This window comes from Talpa occidentalis, unplaced genomic scaffold (genome assembly GCF_014898055.3).
Source record: "Talpa occidentalis isolate TD23 unplaced genomic scaffold, MPIMG_talOcc4v2.1, whole genome shotgun sequence".
Lineage (NCBI taxonomy): Eukaryota > Metazoa > Chordata > Mammalia > Eulipotyphla > Talpidae > Talpa > Talpa occidentalis.
Genome location: NW_026555331.1, coordinates 112,796,896 through 112,816,038, shown reverse-complemented (window position 1 = coordinate 112,816,038; position 19,143 = coordinate 112,796,896). Strand labels below are relative to the sequence as shown.

The 19,143-nt window shown below is 35.3% G+C and overlaps 1 protein-coding gene across 1 annotated transcript in view; it reads right to left on the bottom strand.

Annotated features, from left to right (window-relative positions):
* The window catches only part of ELAPOR2 (endosome-lysosome associated apoptosis and autophagy regulator family member 2), a 179,856-nt gene extending 162,133 nt beyond the window's left edge, over window positions 1–17,723 (bottom strand). Inside the window, exon 1 of the mRNA XM_054692480.1 lies at window positions 17,718–17,723. The gene's annotated coding sequence lies outside the window, so the exon portion shown is untranslated. The remainder of the gene's footprint in view (window positions 1–17,717) is intronic.
* Window positions 17,724–19,143: the final 1,420 nt, after the last annotated feature.

Below are 19,143 nucleotides of genomic sequence, written 5' to 3'. Positions count from 1 at the left end.
GGAGCGTCTTTCCGCGCTTGCGGGCGGGAGAGGCCGGGTACCCCTGGGGTGTCTCCTGTTCCCGGCCCCCTTCGCCCACCAGGAGGGGCGCTCCAGAAATGAAACCGGAGTAAAATACGAACACGGAGACATTGTTTTCCGGCGGCGGGTCTTCAAAATCTCCCTACTTCCCTCATCACACACAAACACGCGCGGAGGCGCCCTGGGAACATCGTGTCGTGGGCATCCAAGCCAGCCGGCCACGGATTGAATTTTTTGATGACTAGGATTGGCGTGGCGCGAGATGGCGAGGAGCAAAGGGGACTGAAATATAGATGCAGTTTGTCACTCAACCGTCTCACCTAGTTTGATCAAAATAATAACAATATCTAACCCATAAAGGTGTTACGAGGATTAAATAAGTTGATGTACATAAAGCACTTGAAGAGAACCTGGCAAGCAGCAGATGTGATATGAGTTGGTCCTAGTAGTAAATGAAATTATTGCTGCCAGTGTTGGGGTTTTTGTGTAGATAACAGGTACCCCTAGGCAAGTAAGCCCTTTTGTTTCTAGATGAAGCTGTTTCTCTATCTCTACAATGACTGGCATAGTCTTCATCTTTTTTTCTTTCATTTAAAAATATACTGAACTGGGCCTCTCCGGTGGCGCGGCGGTTGAGCGCTGGGTTGCGAAGCTGCCCGCAGCCTCTGCAGCGTCGGTTCGATCCCCGGCTGCTCCCCGGCCACGGGAGGAGGGTCCCACATGGCGCGCAGACCTCTCCTGCCGCCCGCTGCTCCCCTCAGCAGTGTACTTCAGTCCTTCTGCCTGCTCTGCTCCCCGCTCTGGCTCTGGTGAATTCTCTCACCCTCCCGCGCTTTAAAAAATAAATAAATAAATAAATAAAAATAAAAATATACTGAACTGACTGCTGGGCACCAAGCGGTGAACAAGGAAGGACAGGTTGACTTCATCACTATAGGGGTTCTTAAGGGGCCCTCCTTGATCTAAAATTCTGAGTGGGTGAGTTATCCTGTTGAAAATGAGCACCCAAATTTCTGATAATTGATTACCTAGAGAGGTCTACTTGGATGACTCAATATAATTGACCTGAGTTTGTTAAGGATGGTATCCAATGTTCTTTTAATAAACATTTCCACATGAAACATGAAAGTTCCTTCTCTCTCTCTCTCTCTCTCCTGATTATAATAATGCATGTTTATTGTAAATATTTTGGTAAATATTGAAGAGTAACAGGAAGAATATAAAACTAGTGATCCCACCGCCTAGAGATGACACTATTAATGTTATCAGCATCTTAAGGGATTTCTTTGTCATTCCTCTCTTTATGTACTGCAAAACTGGAATTATAATTTGTAACCTGTATTTATTTTTTTTCCTTAATAGCGCAAATATTTTTTCAAGTCTCTGACAACACAGCTTTATAACAGCATAATGTTTTCTACTGGATGTGTAATTTACTATTGGATTTTTTTTTTTAAGATTTTATTTATTTATTTATACAAGCACTGGGTACAGTCAGAAGTGCGGGAGGGTAAGAGAATTCACCAGAACCAGAGTGGGGAGCAGAACAGTATTTGACGTTATAAATAATTCTAGAATGAATGCCCTTGATACATGGTTTGTGCACACATCATCTTTTATGTAGACTTTCTAGAACAGAAATTATTGGGTCACATATTACAAGTTTTTTAAAATCTTGTGATGACTAGTGCACAAGTTCCCTTCAAAAAATTAAAATCAGTGATACCAGAATTTTATGAGTATTTCACAGCATGTCAGATTATAATGCTTCACATATTTGCCACTTTGATAGAATGTTATTTCATTTGTATTTTAAATTAATTTTATAGTTGTTGAAGCTTAATCATTTTTTCATATAAATTATCAACTATCTATCTATTTCTATTGGTTTGTAAGCAATCTTTATAAATTTTGTTTACCATACACATCCAAGTATTTTCCCCAGTTTGTAGTCTTCCTTCTAATTTTGTTTCTGGTGACCTTATACAGCAGCTTCTCATTTTTATTGACTCATATACAACAGTTTCTTTTTGTGATTTCTTCCTTTGTTTTGTAGATACCTGTACCTCTGTAAGTTCATGCAGATGCCTATATTCTCTTATTTTGTTGCTTTTTCTCTTTATTTTTTAAAGATTTATTTTATTAATTTATGCATACAAGAGCTGGGGTGTAGGCCAGAGGTGCTGGGGGTGTGTGAGAGGATTCACCAGAGACAGAGTGGGGAGCAGAACAGGCAGACTGACTGAAATACACTGCTGAGGGGAGCAGCAGGCAAGAAGGAGAGGTCTGCTGCACCATGTGGGTCAGCTCCCTGGCCAGGGGTCGAACTTGTGCTGCAGTGGCTAGGGATAGCTTTATCATGCTGAGACTTAACCTTGCACCACCAGGGAGGCCCTGTTTTTTTTCTCTTTATATATACTTTTATTTTTTAATCCATCCAGAATTTTAGTCAAATTATATTATTGAGTTTTGTCATCTCAGGGAAACCTAACAACATGGCTAATGGACTGAAGTAACATCTTTACTTGCAAAAAGTTTGTCCCAGTCAAACTTTAATTGTCCTAGGTTAAATGACAGCTACAGATTGTCACAAGTTGGACAGTTTGCCACTGTTAATAATTTTCTCATAGAAATCTTATTTATAGAAAATGTCTTGACCTTACATTATGCACTAAGTGTATGCACTATATATACTCTATACAGAGAAAGGAAATATCAAAGAAATCTCTGTGGTCCCCTTGTATCTGTTTATCATCTAATTACTGATTATTCAATATTATTTGCTCAATAACTTTACTCTTTTTTTTAAGATTTATTTATTTATTTATACAAGCACTGGGTACAGTCAGAAGCGTGGGAGGGCAAGAGAATTCACCAGAGCCAGAGCGGGGAGAAGAACAGGCAGAAGGACCGAAGTACACTGCTGAGGGGAGCAGCAGGCTGCAGGAGAGGTCTGCGCTCCATGTGGGACCCTTGCTGGTGTCCAGGAATCCAAAGGGCATTGCAGAGGCTGCTGGCAGCTTCACAGCCCAGTGCTCAACCCCTGCACCACCAGGGGAGGCCCTCAATAACTTTACTCCTAAAAGGCTAAAGTCTCTAGGTTGCCACCAATTTTCTACTTTATTTTATGCAGTGTGTATCGGAAAGCTGAACCAAACTTTAACAATCAATAAAGCCATAGCTATATCAAAGCAGTGATACATAGATTTGTTATATTTCTTTTTGAACTTAGTGCAGATCGTGATATTAATAAATTTTTATTAATAAATTCATATTAATAATTTTTTTAATATTATCTAAGCACACACAAGTCAGAAAAAAGTATGAATGGACTCAAGTAGCAAATTTTCTAAAAATCCACTTTAAACAGTCAAAATGAAAACCTGTCAGGAAAGCATTATCTGTACCTAATCAGAAAATACAATAATTGTAACAAATATATGTTGTAGATTATACACTCATAAGAATAGGTATTCCTGTAGAGCAATTTGACAATATGTATTAAATCTCTCCAATATGTTTATACTTAAATCCAGAAACTTTTACTAACAGGTCTCTAATTTCAGAAGCACAAAATTCCTGTAAAAATAACACTTATTAATGTCTAATATAATTGAAATGAAATCATGTAAATGACCAAAATAGGGGACTAGCAAATGAATTATGCCACTTCACATAACAAGATTATACAGACACTGAAAATTACATTTTCCAGAGAATACTAAATGAATTGAGGAAATGTAATCATAAATATTAATCTAAAAATGTAGGAAACAAATCTTAATTAACAGGATATTCCCAAGTATAATAGAATATGTGCATGAGGTTAAGTGGTCTTTATGGAAAGACTATGACTGAAAGAAAATAAGTATATTAGTAATAATTGTCTTTTAATGGTGACATACAGATATTTCTCCTTTATTTTCACAGATTTGCTTTTAATTTTTCCATAATTATCAAACAATATTTTTAAGCTCACTAATTGTTATTTATAAAAGAAAATAAATGAAACCCAAATAGCTAATACTAGGGAAACTTTTAAATGAATAATGACATTCAATAGTACATTATCCCAACAGAAAAAATTCTTTTATGAAAAGTACCTGACAAGGGGAAAGATTTTATGAAAATGCTTTCAATAAAAAGGAAAAATGATGATACAATATATATACACAGTAGATACATTAAACATACTAAAAGAATAAAACATGAACAAGGTTATAAGCCATTTCAGGATAGTGATGAATTAAAAAGGAGAATGGAATGGGAAGGAATGTTAAAGGCACATCACTTACACCTCCAACACTTTATTTCTAAAAGGAAAGAAGGATAACAGAGAGAGGAAAGAAGGAAGGAAATATCTAAAGCAAAAATGACAAAATATAACACTGGTTTATTATCAGTTTTGCAGGCAATTATTTTAACTGCCAATACTTGATAAGCATAGTAGATGCCAGCAATGTTCTAAAAAACTTTAAAAAAAAAAAAGGACTTCATTTTAACCCTCAAAACAACTCTATACAGTATGTACTCTTATTATCCCCATTTTACAGAAGAGGAAAGAAAGGTACAAGTTCTTCAGCAAGATGCAGTATGTGGTTTCAAACACAGGTAATCTGTTTGTGGGACTCACCCATTCTGGTTGATTTTATTACTACTTTCCTATATTCTTGAAATATTTAATAATTTAAATTATTAGGGCCTCCCCGGTGGCGCAGCGGGTTGAGCACAGCGCGGTGAAGCTGTCCATAGCCTCTGTACCGCGGGTTTGATTCCCGGCTGGCCAGGGAGAAACCCACATGACAGGGCAAACCTCTCCTGCCTCACCCGCTGCTCCCCTCAGCATTGTCTTTGGTCGTCTGCCTGTTCTGCTCCCTGCTCTGTCTCTGGTGAATTCTCTCACCCTCCCGTGCCTCTGACCTGTACCCCAGTTCTTATATAAATAAATCTTTAAAAAAAATTTAAATGATTACATACAATATGATCCTAACTAGTTTACTTAATCCACGCTAAAAAGATGGAAAGTTTAGAACATATGATTAATAATGGTGTTTTCTGGGCAATATGATAACAATAATTTTTTTTTTTTACTTTTTTCTACTTTTCTAAATTTCCAAATTGTCAACAGGAAATACACATTAGTTTAATTTTTAAAACCAGAAAGCTAAACTATATTAATAACGCTATTTAACTATCAAGTAAGTTAACAAGGCTATTGGATTGCCTTTATACATCAAATTGATCACCATATTTTAAGATACCTGTAGGAAAGAGGAATGGAGAAGTAGGGAGAATAAATGGAGAGGTTTTTAAAAGGAACAAGAAAGATAATTCAGAAAATGGAAAATAGGTCATAGGAAAGGCTAAAATAGGGTACCTTGATTTACTGTCTAAGACCATGAAAGCCTTTTACCAGTGGGATAGATCTCTCTTGCTCTCCTTTTCTTTCAAGATTCAAAACAAAACTTTTTGAGGTAAAGGAGAAAATTCTCCACTTGGATATAGAACTGAACCTACTTTGAGAAGCTGTGAAAATATTCAAGAAAAATGTGAAATCTGTCAACCTGCATTTCACGTAGAACCTCCACTACTAACTGGCTGTATGATTTGGGTTGTGTGAATATTATCTAATCTCCCTTGATTTCAGTTTATTAATCTGTAAATTAGAACTATAAAAAAACAGGTCATGCAATGATTTATATACATAACCAGTTCCTCTAACTAAAGCATTGCCATCCCTATTGGGATATTTATATTTCTTTACAAATGTCCCCTTCTTAAATTATTTACAAAGTATTTCTCTACTGGAGCACAACTCCCCACCCCCCAACCCAGAGCAAGGATGCGCCTCCTCTGTCTTCTTAGGTGATCAAGAGTATTCTCTGAGAAATTTAACATTTTGTCTTTGCATTTTGTTTATACACAGACACACATTTTTAGATTACTTGTACATACAACCTTATTATAAAATGTTAGAGCCTTCATTTGCATCTGACTCTATGTCCCAAGATACGTCAGTGGAGTGTGCCAAGCGAGTTGCTGGTTCCCTCAACTAACCAGACCTGCTTCTACATCAGGGTCTTCATATTGGTTGTTCCCTCTGCCCAGAATGTTCCTCCTTCTTTAGGTTTTTACTCAAATGTCATTTTCTCAATAAGGGCTTTTCTGGAAACCTTTCTAAAGTCTTTGATACTCCTATATCCCTTACCTAAATTATTTTACTCCTTAGCACTGTCATCTTACATGCTGTATATTTTATTTATTATCTATTTCTCCTCAATAAAATGGACATTCCATGAAATTTGGTTTTGATTTTTCTCTGAATTTCTCTATTTCCAGATCCACTATATGAGCTCAACAAATGTGGGTTGCATGAATGAATACATTATGTAATCAACATAAATGAGTGCCATTAATTTTTCATTATTAATATGAAATATTTCATACACACAGCAATTAAGTTTTTAAAATTTGGTCAGAATCCCCAAATTCTCAATTTGAGAAATAAAGAACAAGTTGCAAATAGTAGAATTAACTTCATCTGATTTAAGAAGAAATAAGTTCAATCCACAGTAGGGACTTCCTCAGAGAATTTCTGGATAAGCCAGCGAACAAAGCTTGAATCTATGCAGCCAGGTAAAACACAAGACAACTATAGCAGAAATTCCACTATAACCTTCACATACCACCGAGCACATGTGATGCTAAGGACAAAACAGTCAAACCTCTGTGCCTATTAGAGCAAAAGAACCAAATGCCCTTGTTGCCATGTCAGCCATAAGAATTAATCTACTTTCAGGCAGCTGCCCAGTCATGTTGCTCACTTACTTCTTCCAACTTTCTCAGGTGAGTACATTTCCTTGACAAAATCTAATTTTAAAGTAGAATCCAGCTACACAGGCGTTTTAGAGATGTTTTAGCTATCTCACCTCGTTAGTTCAGGAAAGCACACTAAAAATGGGACAGATTAGGTTTAACAGATAAAACTGCAATTTCTGCAATAGTCCACAATCTTGCTACTCAATATAAATACCCATTCTTGCATTAAAACTTCCACCTCTAGGTAACGTTCATTTCTCCTCTAGCCCAGTGACAATCCCATCTTCATATTCTGAAATCTATCATATAAATTATAAATTTAATTACCAGCAATCCACTCTATATTAAAAACTAGGGGATTACTATTCAGTCATATAAAGGAATGAACTATTAACACACATTGTAACTTGGATGATTCTTAAAGGCAGTATGTTAAGGAAAAGAAATCCATCTCCAAAAGGTACATTCTGAATGTATGCCATTTATATGGCATCCTCAAAAAGGCAAAACTTTTGTAATAGAACTCAAATCAATGGTTGTAAGGGGTTAGGGATGATGGTAAGGAAGTGTGACTATAAAGGGATAACCCATGGGAGATTGTGGGGAGTGATAAAATGTTTCATGCCTTGATTAAAATGATAGTTACACAAATCTATAAATGCATTAAAGTTCATAGTAATGTACACCAAAGTAAGTTTTAGTGTACATTAATTTAAAAATGAATATTTAAAAAGTAGTGTAATCCAATGAATACTAAAGTTATCAACCACTAAAACTGCCAATATATTAGTTTTTGTAAACATTAAATATTTATCAATTTTGGAAAATTAGGGAAATAAATCAGGAAAAACCTTAATATATTATGATATACATAGAAGAACAATATGAGCAGGGGTAATAATTTTCATTTCTGTAATTGCTTCTGAGATTATTTTTTGTATTGATAACTTTCTTCTTCTGCGTTCCTGTTGTGCTTAGGCTGCATCTTAGCTGCCCTTTAGTGTTCTTTAATCCATACCGTAATTCCTGAGTTGACTGAACCTTGCGGGTCTGAATTCTATGGGGTAGCTATCATCTCCCATTAACTTTTCTAACTTAGTGTTACAATACTAGGAGGAATCATTGTGCTCTATCATAGAACATCATCATAAACCATCACATTAAACTTTTTTTTGGACTACTGGCAGAAGGGACCCTAGTAGAAGTTGCAATGTCTTAATTTCCAGTTGGATTATCTTTCCTGGTGAAATATTTCTCCACTGAATACTAACACCTCCCAACTAGCAGAGTCTAAAGTAACAGATTTGTGAAGCAAAACTTTTGTGCATTTGTCATTCAGTATAATAATGAGAAATGCCACCCTCGCTCTGTCCTTAGTTTCTAGATTAATATGTCCTGACTTTGGAGAACAGTATCATTTGTTAATCACTATTTCAGAGAATATGCACTATCCTGAAGGAGACCTCCCACTCCTATGACAAAATGTGTTATTCACCAGCTGTCATAGTAAATAGGTTCCTTGGGTCATTCTGCTATACCATAAGCCAGAAACACCTGGGTTGAGTTTGTGGAAATACCAGTGAACCCCAAAACCATTAGCTTTAATGATTTTGCTTTAAGACAAATTTCTCAACACATATTAAAAGCAGTACTGTGTGAAAAAAAAAAAAAACAAGTAAAAAGGCATAGTGTAAATAAGGAATTCTTTAGTTGAACAGAGCAGCATACCTCCCAGGATGACAAACCATATCCAGGTCAGTGTTCATTCCAGAAAGAACAATACAATGTTCACTTCATAATGAAGAAAGTTAATATAAGCAAGCAGGAGGTCAGTTGGTCTCCTCATTATATCATGCAATATCAAAGGCTGACTGCTGGTCTCTACTGCTGGCAGGTCAAGCACTCAGTCAAGAGAGGAGTGCCAAGTCAGCCTTGGAGAGAGGCAATCCATTTTTTAATTGAGGATTGTGCACTCTCCATCTCTGCCACAATGGACATTGTTTATGAGCTCACTGATACAATGAGGTCACTGGGGAAAGAGGAGAGGTTATCAAGAGGGTGGGTCATCTAGTTCACTTTGTTACAGAATATTCGATGAAAATTCACATGGGACATTAGTATTCTCTTATTTTGAGCCCATTCAACAGCTTGACTCACATAATGAAGCAGGTCTCCTTTTAACAAACCACTAATCCTGTCACTTCCAATTCCTCCACCATATAGTGAACTCCTGCCCATGAATTGGTACAGATTGACATCATGTCACCTTTAGGTAAAATTGATCCTAAGTTTGTACCCAGTGGAGGAGTTCCCTTCCTCGATGTCCTTCATAACCATTGGTAATTTATTTGTTAAGCAGTATAAAAGCAAAGGGTTGGTCCTTGAGTTGTTCTTTTTTTTTTTTAAACACATAACAATCTCTAAGAGTAGGAAACATGAACTAAAAATCAAACAAAATTTAAACCAGTTTGAAGCAGAATATTACGCTGAATGAGGCAGTAAATATCAATACAAAAATTTCCCATGAGGCACACTGTTCAAAGAATACCTTGCAATAGCAAGCTTGTTTGTGAACAAGACTTGCATGTCTTTTAACTAATATTAACATTACTTGGGACAGGAATATTGCTGACGATTAAAGCTGAGCCATCAGAAAGTCAATGACTCTACAATTCTGTAACTATTTTATTAATTTCCCTATTTTAAAAGAAATGCAAGTATGATTGGCATAACACAGTTTCTGCAAATCCATTTACCCAGATATCTCAGATAAAAGCAGTAAAGGAAATAACTTTTAGCCCTTAAAGGTCAGAGATATGCAGTTCTTAGTGTGAGGCACTTCAGTCAAATAATCTGAAAGAAAAGAGTAAGTGACTGGATGCAGCTTTTAAAACACGTTTAAATGTTAAGCAGTGTAAGGAAGCCAAGAGCTGCAGAACCACAAAAACTCAGAGGATTGGCCTTTAAAGATCACTGAGTCAAATCCCATCTCAAATCCCTGAATCCTTTCTGCACCTCTCCCTCAAATGACTTTGCAGACATTTGAAAATAAAAGTATGTGACTGAGAAATCACTACCTTCCTAGGCAGTCATCCTACCTTTGTACAGCTCTCACAGTAAGAAAGTCATTTTTTAGGGAAGCTAACAGCCTGTCTCCTCTTGTCATAATTCTAACTCCTGACTCAGAGCAAGCCACATTCCTCTTCCAGTGATGATCCTTAGGTAGTTTCCTTCTATCATAATTTTCTCTTCTCCAGGATAAACATCCACAGTTTCTCCCAACATTTTTCATTATTTAATTATATTTTCACCTTGATTTTCCAATACTTTTTCTTTAAAGTATGCATTTAAGCTGCATAGCATAAAATTAGTTTATAATGAGTAGAAATATAATTTCCCTTATTCTAGAGAGACTATACTTTTGCAATTTAATATCCAGGTAGATTTTTCTGGAAGTCACACTAATAGTCACTGTAATTGCTAACATTCATTAAGAGTTCAGTATGTACCATATTCACATACAGGAAATGAGGAAAATCAGGCTTAAAATGGATTTTATCCCAGGATTTCTGGAAAAGTAGTATCTAACACCTCAAACTGTTAGTATTTTTATTTTCATTTCACACATAGGGAAACTGAGACTCAGAGAAAAACAGAAAAATGGTTAGAATTTAAAAAAAACTGGGCCTCCTTGGTGGTGCAAGGGGTTAAGCACAGCACTCTGCATTCTCTCAAGCTGCAGCCTCTGCAGCACTAGTTCGATCCCCTGACCGGCCAGAGTGCTACCCACATGGTGCAGTAGACCTCTCCTGTCTTGCCTACTGATCCCCTCAGCAGTGTATTTCAGTCAGTCTGCCTGTTCTGCTCCCCACTCTATCTCTGGTGAACCTCTCACCCCCCCACACCTCTGGCTTGTACCCCAGCTCCTGTATGCATAAATAACTAAGTCTTTTAAAAAAAATTTAAAAACAGCTTATCTGAGCAAGTTTAGTTGATATGCTCAGGTTCAGGATTTTATATTTATCCCTTTAAAATTAGTATTTTAGTCCATCACTCTACTCTGTCAAAAGTTTTAGATATACTCATTTGATCATTTAATGTAATTTTTATCCCTGCTACTTTTTTTTTATAAATGTAAATCTTATAAGGTACCAAAAAATGACACTACATGGAAGGTTTAGGGAAGAGTCATCCACAAGCCACTAGAAACCTCTCTCCAGATGCCGTCAATTCTCAACTGCGAATACACTAACTAATCTACACTGTATAGTTCTCCATTTTGTCCACAAGAATACAATGAGTTTAAGTATCCTACTAAAATATAGGATTCTCATTCCAGCTCAAACTTAGGAATCCTATCAAGAATATCATTCATATAAAGTAAGTTAAAGATCGTAAATTCATCTTGCATCTTAGTGATAACCATATGTGTTTTTAAGTATTTATATTGTTTTTAGAAAGAAAACACTTAATATGTAATCTACGTTGTTTTCATATTCATGATACTATATTTTGTTCATGCAAGTGGGTATGGCAATTTCTGCATCATCAAAATGAAATTTGAGTTTCACTGTCTTCCCATTCTATTTTCTGAGTTGATTTTGGTCAATTCACGCTTTTTACAATCCACATTTGTGATCTCCACCACATGGACATCTTTAAGACTGACGGTATAATTTTAGGGTTTGTTTGCATTTCCTGTTTGGTTAAGCTGATAGTTCCACTTTTTCCTTAATTGAATTACCTATCACAGTAAGTGAATTACCTTCTCCTGAAAGTCATCCAGAAGCTTTTGATAGATAGTTATTTGGTACCTGAGTAATAATCCTTTAAAACCAGGAACCTGTCACAAATCTTTGCTGTCTTTGAGGTACTATATTATATATAATAGACTTGGCTGTTTTCTACTAAGTTTGATTTTATTGTTTGGCATTAACTAGCCCTTCTTTGTAAAAAATGTTTCCTTTCAGTTCTACATTACCCTTTTAAAACATTTAAACCAACATTAGAGATGTGAACTTAGTTATAAATATATGAGTGCTACTACCCATGACTGCATTATCACTTAAAGATAACAATCACTAAGAAGCAGAGAAACTTTAGCAGGTTTCTTTCAATGTAAAAATATGAAAAGTATGTAACTTGGATAACTGAAGAAAAACAATACTTATGCTACTCATTAAGAAGTTTAACAAAATTGTACCCAGGGCCTCCCCGGTGGCGCAGCGGTTGAGCGCTGGGTTGCGAAGCTGCCCGCGGCCTCAGCAGCGCCGGTTCGATCCCCGGCTGCTCCCCGGCCACCGGAGGAGGGTCCCACATGGCGTGCAGACCTCTCCTGCCGCCCGCTGCTCCCCTCAGCAGTGTACTTCGGTTCTTCTGCCTGCTCTGCTCCCCGCTCTGGCTCTGGTGAATTCTCCCACCCTCCCGTGCTTCTGACTGTACCCAGTGCATGTATAAACAAAAACAAACAAACAAATAAATAAAAGCATGCCTCTATTAAAAAAAAAAAATTGTACCCATATTTCAATACAGTACAAAATTGAGAATTTCCAAACATATTATTTCTGTCCGCCATTTCCCATCTACAACTTATAACAGAAGATGAAGTTGTCTGATTAGGAAAAACAAAGGTCAGACATGTGAATCTAGTACTATAAAACAACTGATTAAAATACTTTATTATTTTAACTGAATACCAACTTTTCCCACATATTTTTTATAAAGCAGAGGTCCTGTCCCAATTAGCTTTATTTAAAATATGTCTGTAGGGATACTACCCCTCTGAGAGATACAAAGGTCACTTTCCTTTTCCAAAACACAGAATTATTCAACAGAGCTTAACAATTGCACTGCTAATGCAATTCTTACTATAACTCTGAGAGAAAATGCTCCTTGAGATAAATTCAGACCAAGTTTCATTTGTAATGTTAATGTATTTTGCCTGAGAAAGCTTCAGCTGTGTCATTTCCCCACATGCTGGCCAGTTCCTAATGAGGTTTTGGTAGTAGAATGCAGAAAGACAAACTGTCATTTTTCACTGAGTCTAGAAGTAAAAATTATATTAGCCATTTGTAGTATGCCTATGAGTTTTCTGATCCTTAATATTCATAAAGTAAACCATGAATTTTAATACCACAATTCTGACTGACATCTAATGATTCTCATATTAACAAAATAAGGTACCATAAGAAATTTATAGAGATGCTCTGGTAAATATAACAACCTAAAAATAAATGACCAAAGCTATTTGAGCAAAAATCAGCCAGCAAATTTTCTTTCAAATGAAAGTGAAATATTAGTTCCCAAATATTTTGTCTTTAGGTTACAACTCAAGGCTTGAAATCTTACTCATGGAAGGAAATGTCAAGATAAGATCTCAAACCTATCTAGAAAAAGAAATTTAAAAATTTTTTTTTGTAATCAATGAAAGAAAGTATTTACATAAACATCAACCTTTCATGAGAAAAGGTTAAATAAAATGTCAATAATTTACTTGTTTCACACTCCTATACTGCATCCCATTCTTGCTTATGATTGCTAAGTTTAACTGAGTAAGTCTTGATTCTACCCTCAGTCTCTTAGACACATTTTATAGACTGTATAAAATTGAGAGGTTTATGCATCTATTAACAACAATTAGTTGCCTACTAATTTAAATTCAAACTGCTTGAGTTAGAAATCAGGGGCCTTCTTGCTCTGGCCCCATCTGACTTTCAATTCTTATCATTAACCCTTTCCTGAAAATCCAGTCAAATGTGTAAATTATCTAAAGTCATTCCATGCAGTTTTATCTACACATTTTTGTACTTGTTGCTCATTTTACCAGGATGACATTTCACTTATCTCCCTGTGTGTGTTCTCTAGGCTGAGATAAAATATCTTCTTTATAGTAGAAGAATTTTTTTAAAAATCATTATAATGATTTGTTTCACTTATATCTATAACTGATGTATCTATTACTTATATCTATAACTGATATAAATGATCTTTGAAATTCAGGAAGCTTTCAATAAGCTTATTGATATCTTCCATAATCAGGGTGCCCCCATATATGTGTAAGATAAGGAATAAATGAATAAATGTCTAGTCTATGATCTTATATTATTCTATCTATTATTCATAAAGTATATCCCCATTCTTTTCATGCCAATTTTAAATTTATTATAGGAATAAATTATTTTCAGAGTCTTAAAAATCCATTTTCCAGTACTTGACACCATGTCCAACCCTCCCACTTAAAATAATTAAAATAATAAAAGATATGTTTAAATACATTAATGTGTTAGTAAGAAAATATGGTCTTCAGAAGCCAAAAATTAAGTGAATATAGGAAAACAGAGAGATAAGCTGAGCTTTGAATCTGGCTTTCACTTTGAGGACACCATGAAAGTGAACTTGAGCTTTATAGTCACAGGTTAAAAGAAGATAAATCCTGGGAGGCACCTGACCAAGATGAAGAATCTAATATAAATCATGTATTCCTGAAAGCTTAAACCCTCAAGATATATGTGAACTGAAAATAAATCTAAGGTACAGCAAGGAAAATTTCCTATTATAAAATGTGGCAATGGGTAGAGGAAGCATAAAATCATCCCTTGGAATTCAAATCCACAAGCTATCCCTCACTGAACTCAGCCCAATCTACTACCAAGGGATATCAAAACTAAAATCAAAAAACAAAAAACTTCAGGCAGGAAATTTTAGTTGTTTTTTTTTTTTATACAAGTGCTGGGGTACAGGCCAGATGCATGGGAGGGTGAGAGGATTCACCAGAGACAGAGCAGGGAACAGAACAGGCAGACTGACTGAAACACACTTCTGAGGGGAGCAGCGGGCGAGACAGGAGAGGTCTGCTTTGCCATGTGGGATTCTCCCCGGCCGGCCGGAATCAAACCTGCACTGCAGAGGCTGTTCGCAGTCTCTGCAGTGCGGCGCTCAACGGCCTGCGCCACCAGAGAGGCCCAGAAAATTTTAAATTTAAAGTGTTTTGTGTTGATAAAGTTCTCCAATGTTTGGCAGAAGCAAATCCAAGTAGTAACTGGGTGTATAATTACTAATACATGGCTCAAAAAATTCAAACAGATGAAGTTCCAAAAAATGACAAGGTTGTAGTTAAAACTCACAAAATGCATGAAGAAACAGTGCAACTAAATTTAGAGGCAGTAGAAAAAACAGACAGCAAAGTTAGATACATAGACTTCAGATACTGGAATTAGACAAAAAAAAAAAAAATACTAATTTTATTTAATATATTTTAAAAACTAAAAAGGCCCTAAAAATACAAGGGAAATTTTCAGAATAATTTTTAAAAGACAGAACTGGATTGAAGGGATGGGAACATAGAGGCATGAGAGAGAGAAGAAAGGAGAAAGAAAGAGGGGTAAAGAAGACAGAGAATAAGGAAGGAAGGAAGGAAGGATAGAAGGAAGAAAAGGAGGCAGGGAGGGAGAAACCACATTGCCAATAAAAACTCCATCAGAGGGTGTTGGGGGGGTTGTATAAATTCATATGTTGCATCTAAAATCTGTACTGAGGTACAAGGGTCAAAATTATCAGGACTTTATCTGATAAAGGTGAAGGAAAAATTTTTGAGAACTGACCTACTAAATACCAGCACAATATAAAATGTAGGAATTAAAAACATGGTATTGATAGAGAAATGAGATAGTATAAAAAGCTTAGAAACACTCTCCTACCAAAGCAATACTGAAAATTTGTGAGAGATAAATGAATTTATCCATAGATGTACTGGGACAAGTGGAAATCTAAAAGGGGGGAAAATAATACTATATTCTTACCTGATAAACACAAAGAATGACTGATTTCTATTGGACTAAATATCTAAATGTGACTTTTAAAACTGTAGAATACAATAGAGAGAAGTATTTTCATGACCTCAAAAAAATGTCTTAAATAAAATGTGCAAAAAATAAACGAGATGATTGCTTGAATTCTCTAAAACTTAAGTCAGGTCTCCCTGGTGGCAGAAGGGATGAAGTCTCAGCACTATGAAGCTATCCTCAGCCACTGCAGCACAAGTTTGATCCCTGGCCAGGCAGATGACCCACATGGCACAGCAGACCTCTCCTGTCGCCTGCTGCTCCCCTCAGCAATGTATTTCAGTTAATCCACCTATTCTGCTTCCCACTCTGTCCCTGGTGAATCCTCCCACCCGCCCCTCTGACCTACACCCCAGCTCTTGTATGTATAAATAAATAAAATAAAATCTTTAGAAAAAAAGTCAATTCATTTAATTGACTTAGAACATTCACTTAAAAATTAAGAATACCTGTTCCTCAAAAGACATCCTTCCACAAACAAAAATACATAATCCAGAAAAAAATACTACTGGGAGAAGGATTTATATCCAGAATATAAAAAGAATTGCTATGAAAAAATAAGAATAGAGAAACAAACAAAGACTGTTAAAAACATCCTTCCAATAGACTTTATTAACTAGAAACAAATACTTCTTAAATTTCTATCTCAGTATGCTGTGGCCACATCAATTTTAATAAATTTAAAACTGAAATAATTTTATTATTGCTAAAACCATAGTCATCCAAGTTCATAATCTGTTGCCATACTTGTCACTTACTTCACTTTGCTTTACATATTCAACTATTTACTTGATGTGAACAGTTCTTCTAAAAATTGCCCCACACTGTTGTCCTTTGCATCCAGTACCATGTCATATCATGGTTCTCTACCTCATTTTTCTGAACTTGTGATAAACTCCAAACTGGTCTCCCTACCTCCAAATTCCCATCTACACCTTCCTGTTTCCTGCTTACCAGGTCTAAATCAATCCACCTTAACCACATTTTATTTTTTCAATTAAAACACATTTAACCACAATCACAAAATAAAGTATTATTGAATCTGATCAAAGAAGGAGGAAGTACTTTGGTTACACAAGTCATGAAGGTTCAGATTTGACAAAACTAGCGCTCCAACTTAATGGAGAATATTTGGGATAACCATGTTGAAAAAAAATTATATTATTGAATCATACCATATATATTACAAAATAAAGATATTAGACACTTTCTTTAGAATCTTATGTAGGAGTTTCTTAAGAAGACATAATAAATACAAACTACTTAAGATTTGTAGATGACTATATTAAATGTAAAAATGAAAAAGATAATTCATAAAGATTTGCATCACAAATTACTGTCAACTGATTAATATCTAGAAGGCAAGTACTATTTAAAACCTCTTGTGCAAATTGATGTAATAAGACAAATAACCCAATGGAAAATGGGCAAAGGTTCTGAAAACTAATAGCTGTAAAAATATAAGTGATCAAGAAAAAAAGAAATTATGTCTAATCTTATCAGTATTCAAGGGTATACAAATCAATGCTTTTCTGAGCTACCAGACTAGCAACAGTTGAAAAGTGACAATGACAAGATGTAGTGGAGAGCAAATGAAAAAATTTAACAAGGCTGTTTGTAGTGTAAATTGGTAAAATACCCACTCTGGAAAAACAAAAACAAAAACAAAAACTATAATATTATTTAATGAAGTTGATGCATTTATTCTAAGACTGATCAACTGTTCTCTTGACACTATATACCCTCTACAAAAACACTTGCATTTGTGAATGAGGCTATTTGTTTACACCAGCATTTGCTTACTGTAACAAAAATCTGTAAACAATTCATATGTCTTGCAACATAAAAGGATTAAAAAATAATGGTTATACATACAATGGAATTTCACATATAACAGAAAAAATTAAAGAAGTACAGCTACACAGCACAACATGGATAAATCCTAAGAACATAATAATATACAAGAAATCAGACTACAGAAAAAAGTGCATAATGTGATTTCCATTCATGTAAAGCACAAGAGCTTGTACTACTTACGTGGATTTTTTTTTCTCTTGTCAATATTGTTGGGTCATCACAATCTGATGGCAAGAAATCTATTTAGCTAGAAATTTCAAGATAATTTTACACATTATGACTTTCCTGTGAGTCAGCCAGAGAGCCTCCATCAATCGTTTTCCAGAAACTGATGAGATACAAATTAGAAAGGAAGAGAAAGAGAATGAAAGCATGAATGGTAGAGTGAGAGAAGTATACATATCTTTCTATGATGCAAAATCAATACATTTCAATATTTCACCTTTCCTTCTCCTATCTTTTCTTTAGAGTTCAAGTAAGCAATTTTAAATCCTACTTTACAAGACTTTATAAAATGCACAAAATATCAACCAGAGAATACAGTAATCAGTTATATAAACGTCAGCAGAAGGTAAAGCAACAAAGCATGCCCAAAAACTTTGTTTCTGGTTCCAGTCCCACAATTAGTCATGTATCATTCAATTTCATCAAGTCATTCAACTTCTCTGGGCTTCAATTTTCCCTTCTATTAAAACAGGAATACTCATGCCTGCCTCAGAGCACCTCACAAGAATTAAAATAGGAAACTTATTTTTAAATGCCTGCATGGTTCCCAACATATAATAAGCATCCAAAAAATATCAGTTCCCTACTGTAGTCATCGTGCTACTTGAATATATGAATAATTTAAAAATAAGCATGTGGGGGGAGGGGACACAAAATTGGACCTCAGAAGTCATACAGCTAATTAACTTGCTTACATTTCTTAAGGATGAGGCCACCACTTCTGTCAAAAATACATTTATAGGTCTATTGTAACAAAAAGGTCATGGTAATTCTAACTTATGTTTTATTTTCCTTAGCTATTACACTACATTCTCAATAACCAGGCTAATTCATTCCTCACTCATTTTACGTAAGTCTTGACAATTTGATGACAATCATCATTTGTTTCCTATTTTTCTACATAGCTATTGCATGACCAGATCCCAAGATCCCAATCCCATACTCCTTTAGATCACCACTGATGGCATAAAATGCTGTATCTTTTTTATGATTTTTTTGAAAAATTAACCTACTACTGGTATACCCAATTTCCTATACTGCCTAGGCCCACTCTTTTCTGTCACTTCAGCTATCAACCATGAAGACTGTAATCACTAGTAGGGATCTGGACATTTAAATTTGAAACCAGAAAAAAAATGTTCTTTGACACATACATTCTTTCTAGATATTAAATGTGACACTAATTTCTGGGAAAAAAAAAAACTTACAATGGCACTTTGGACTCAACATATAAGTAAATGATTAACTTGAACAGAATCAATTTAAATGACTGCTTATCTGATCCATTTTCTATATCCATGCATAGAAACATTTGACTAACATATTGATATGCACCAAACTGTTGGTGGAGATGTAGACTGGTCCAGTCCCTATGTAAAAT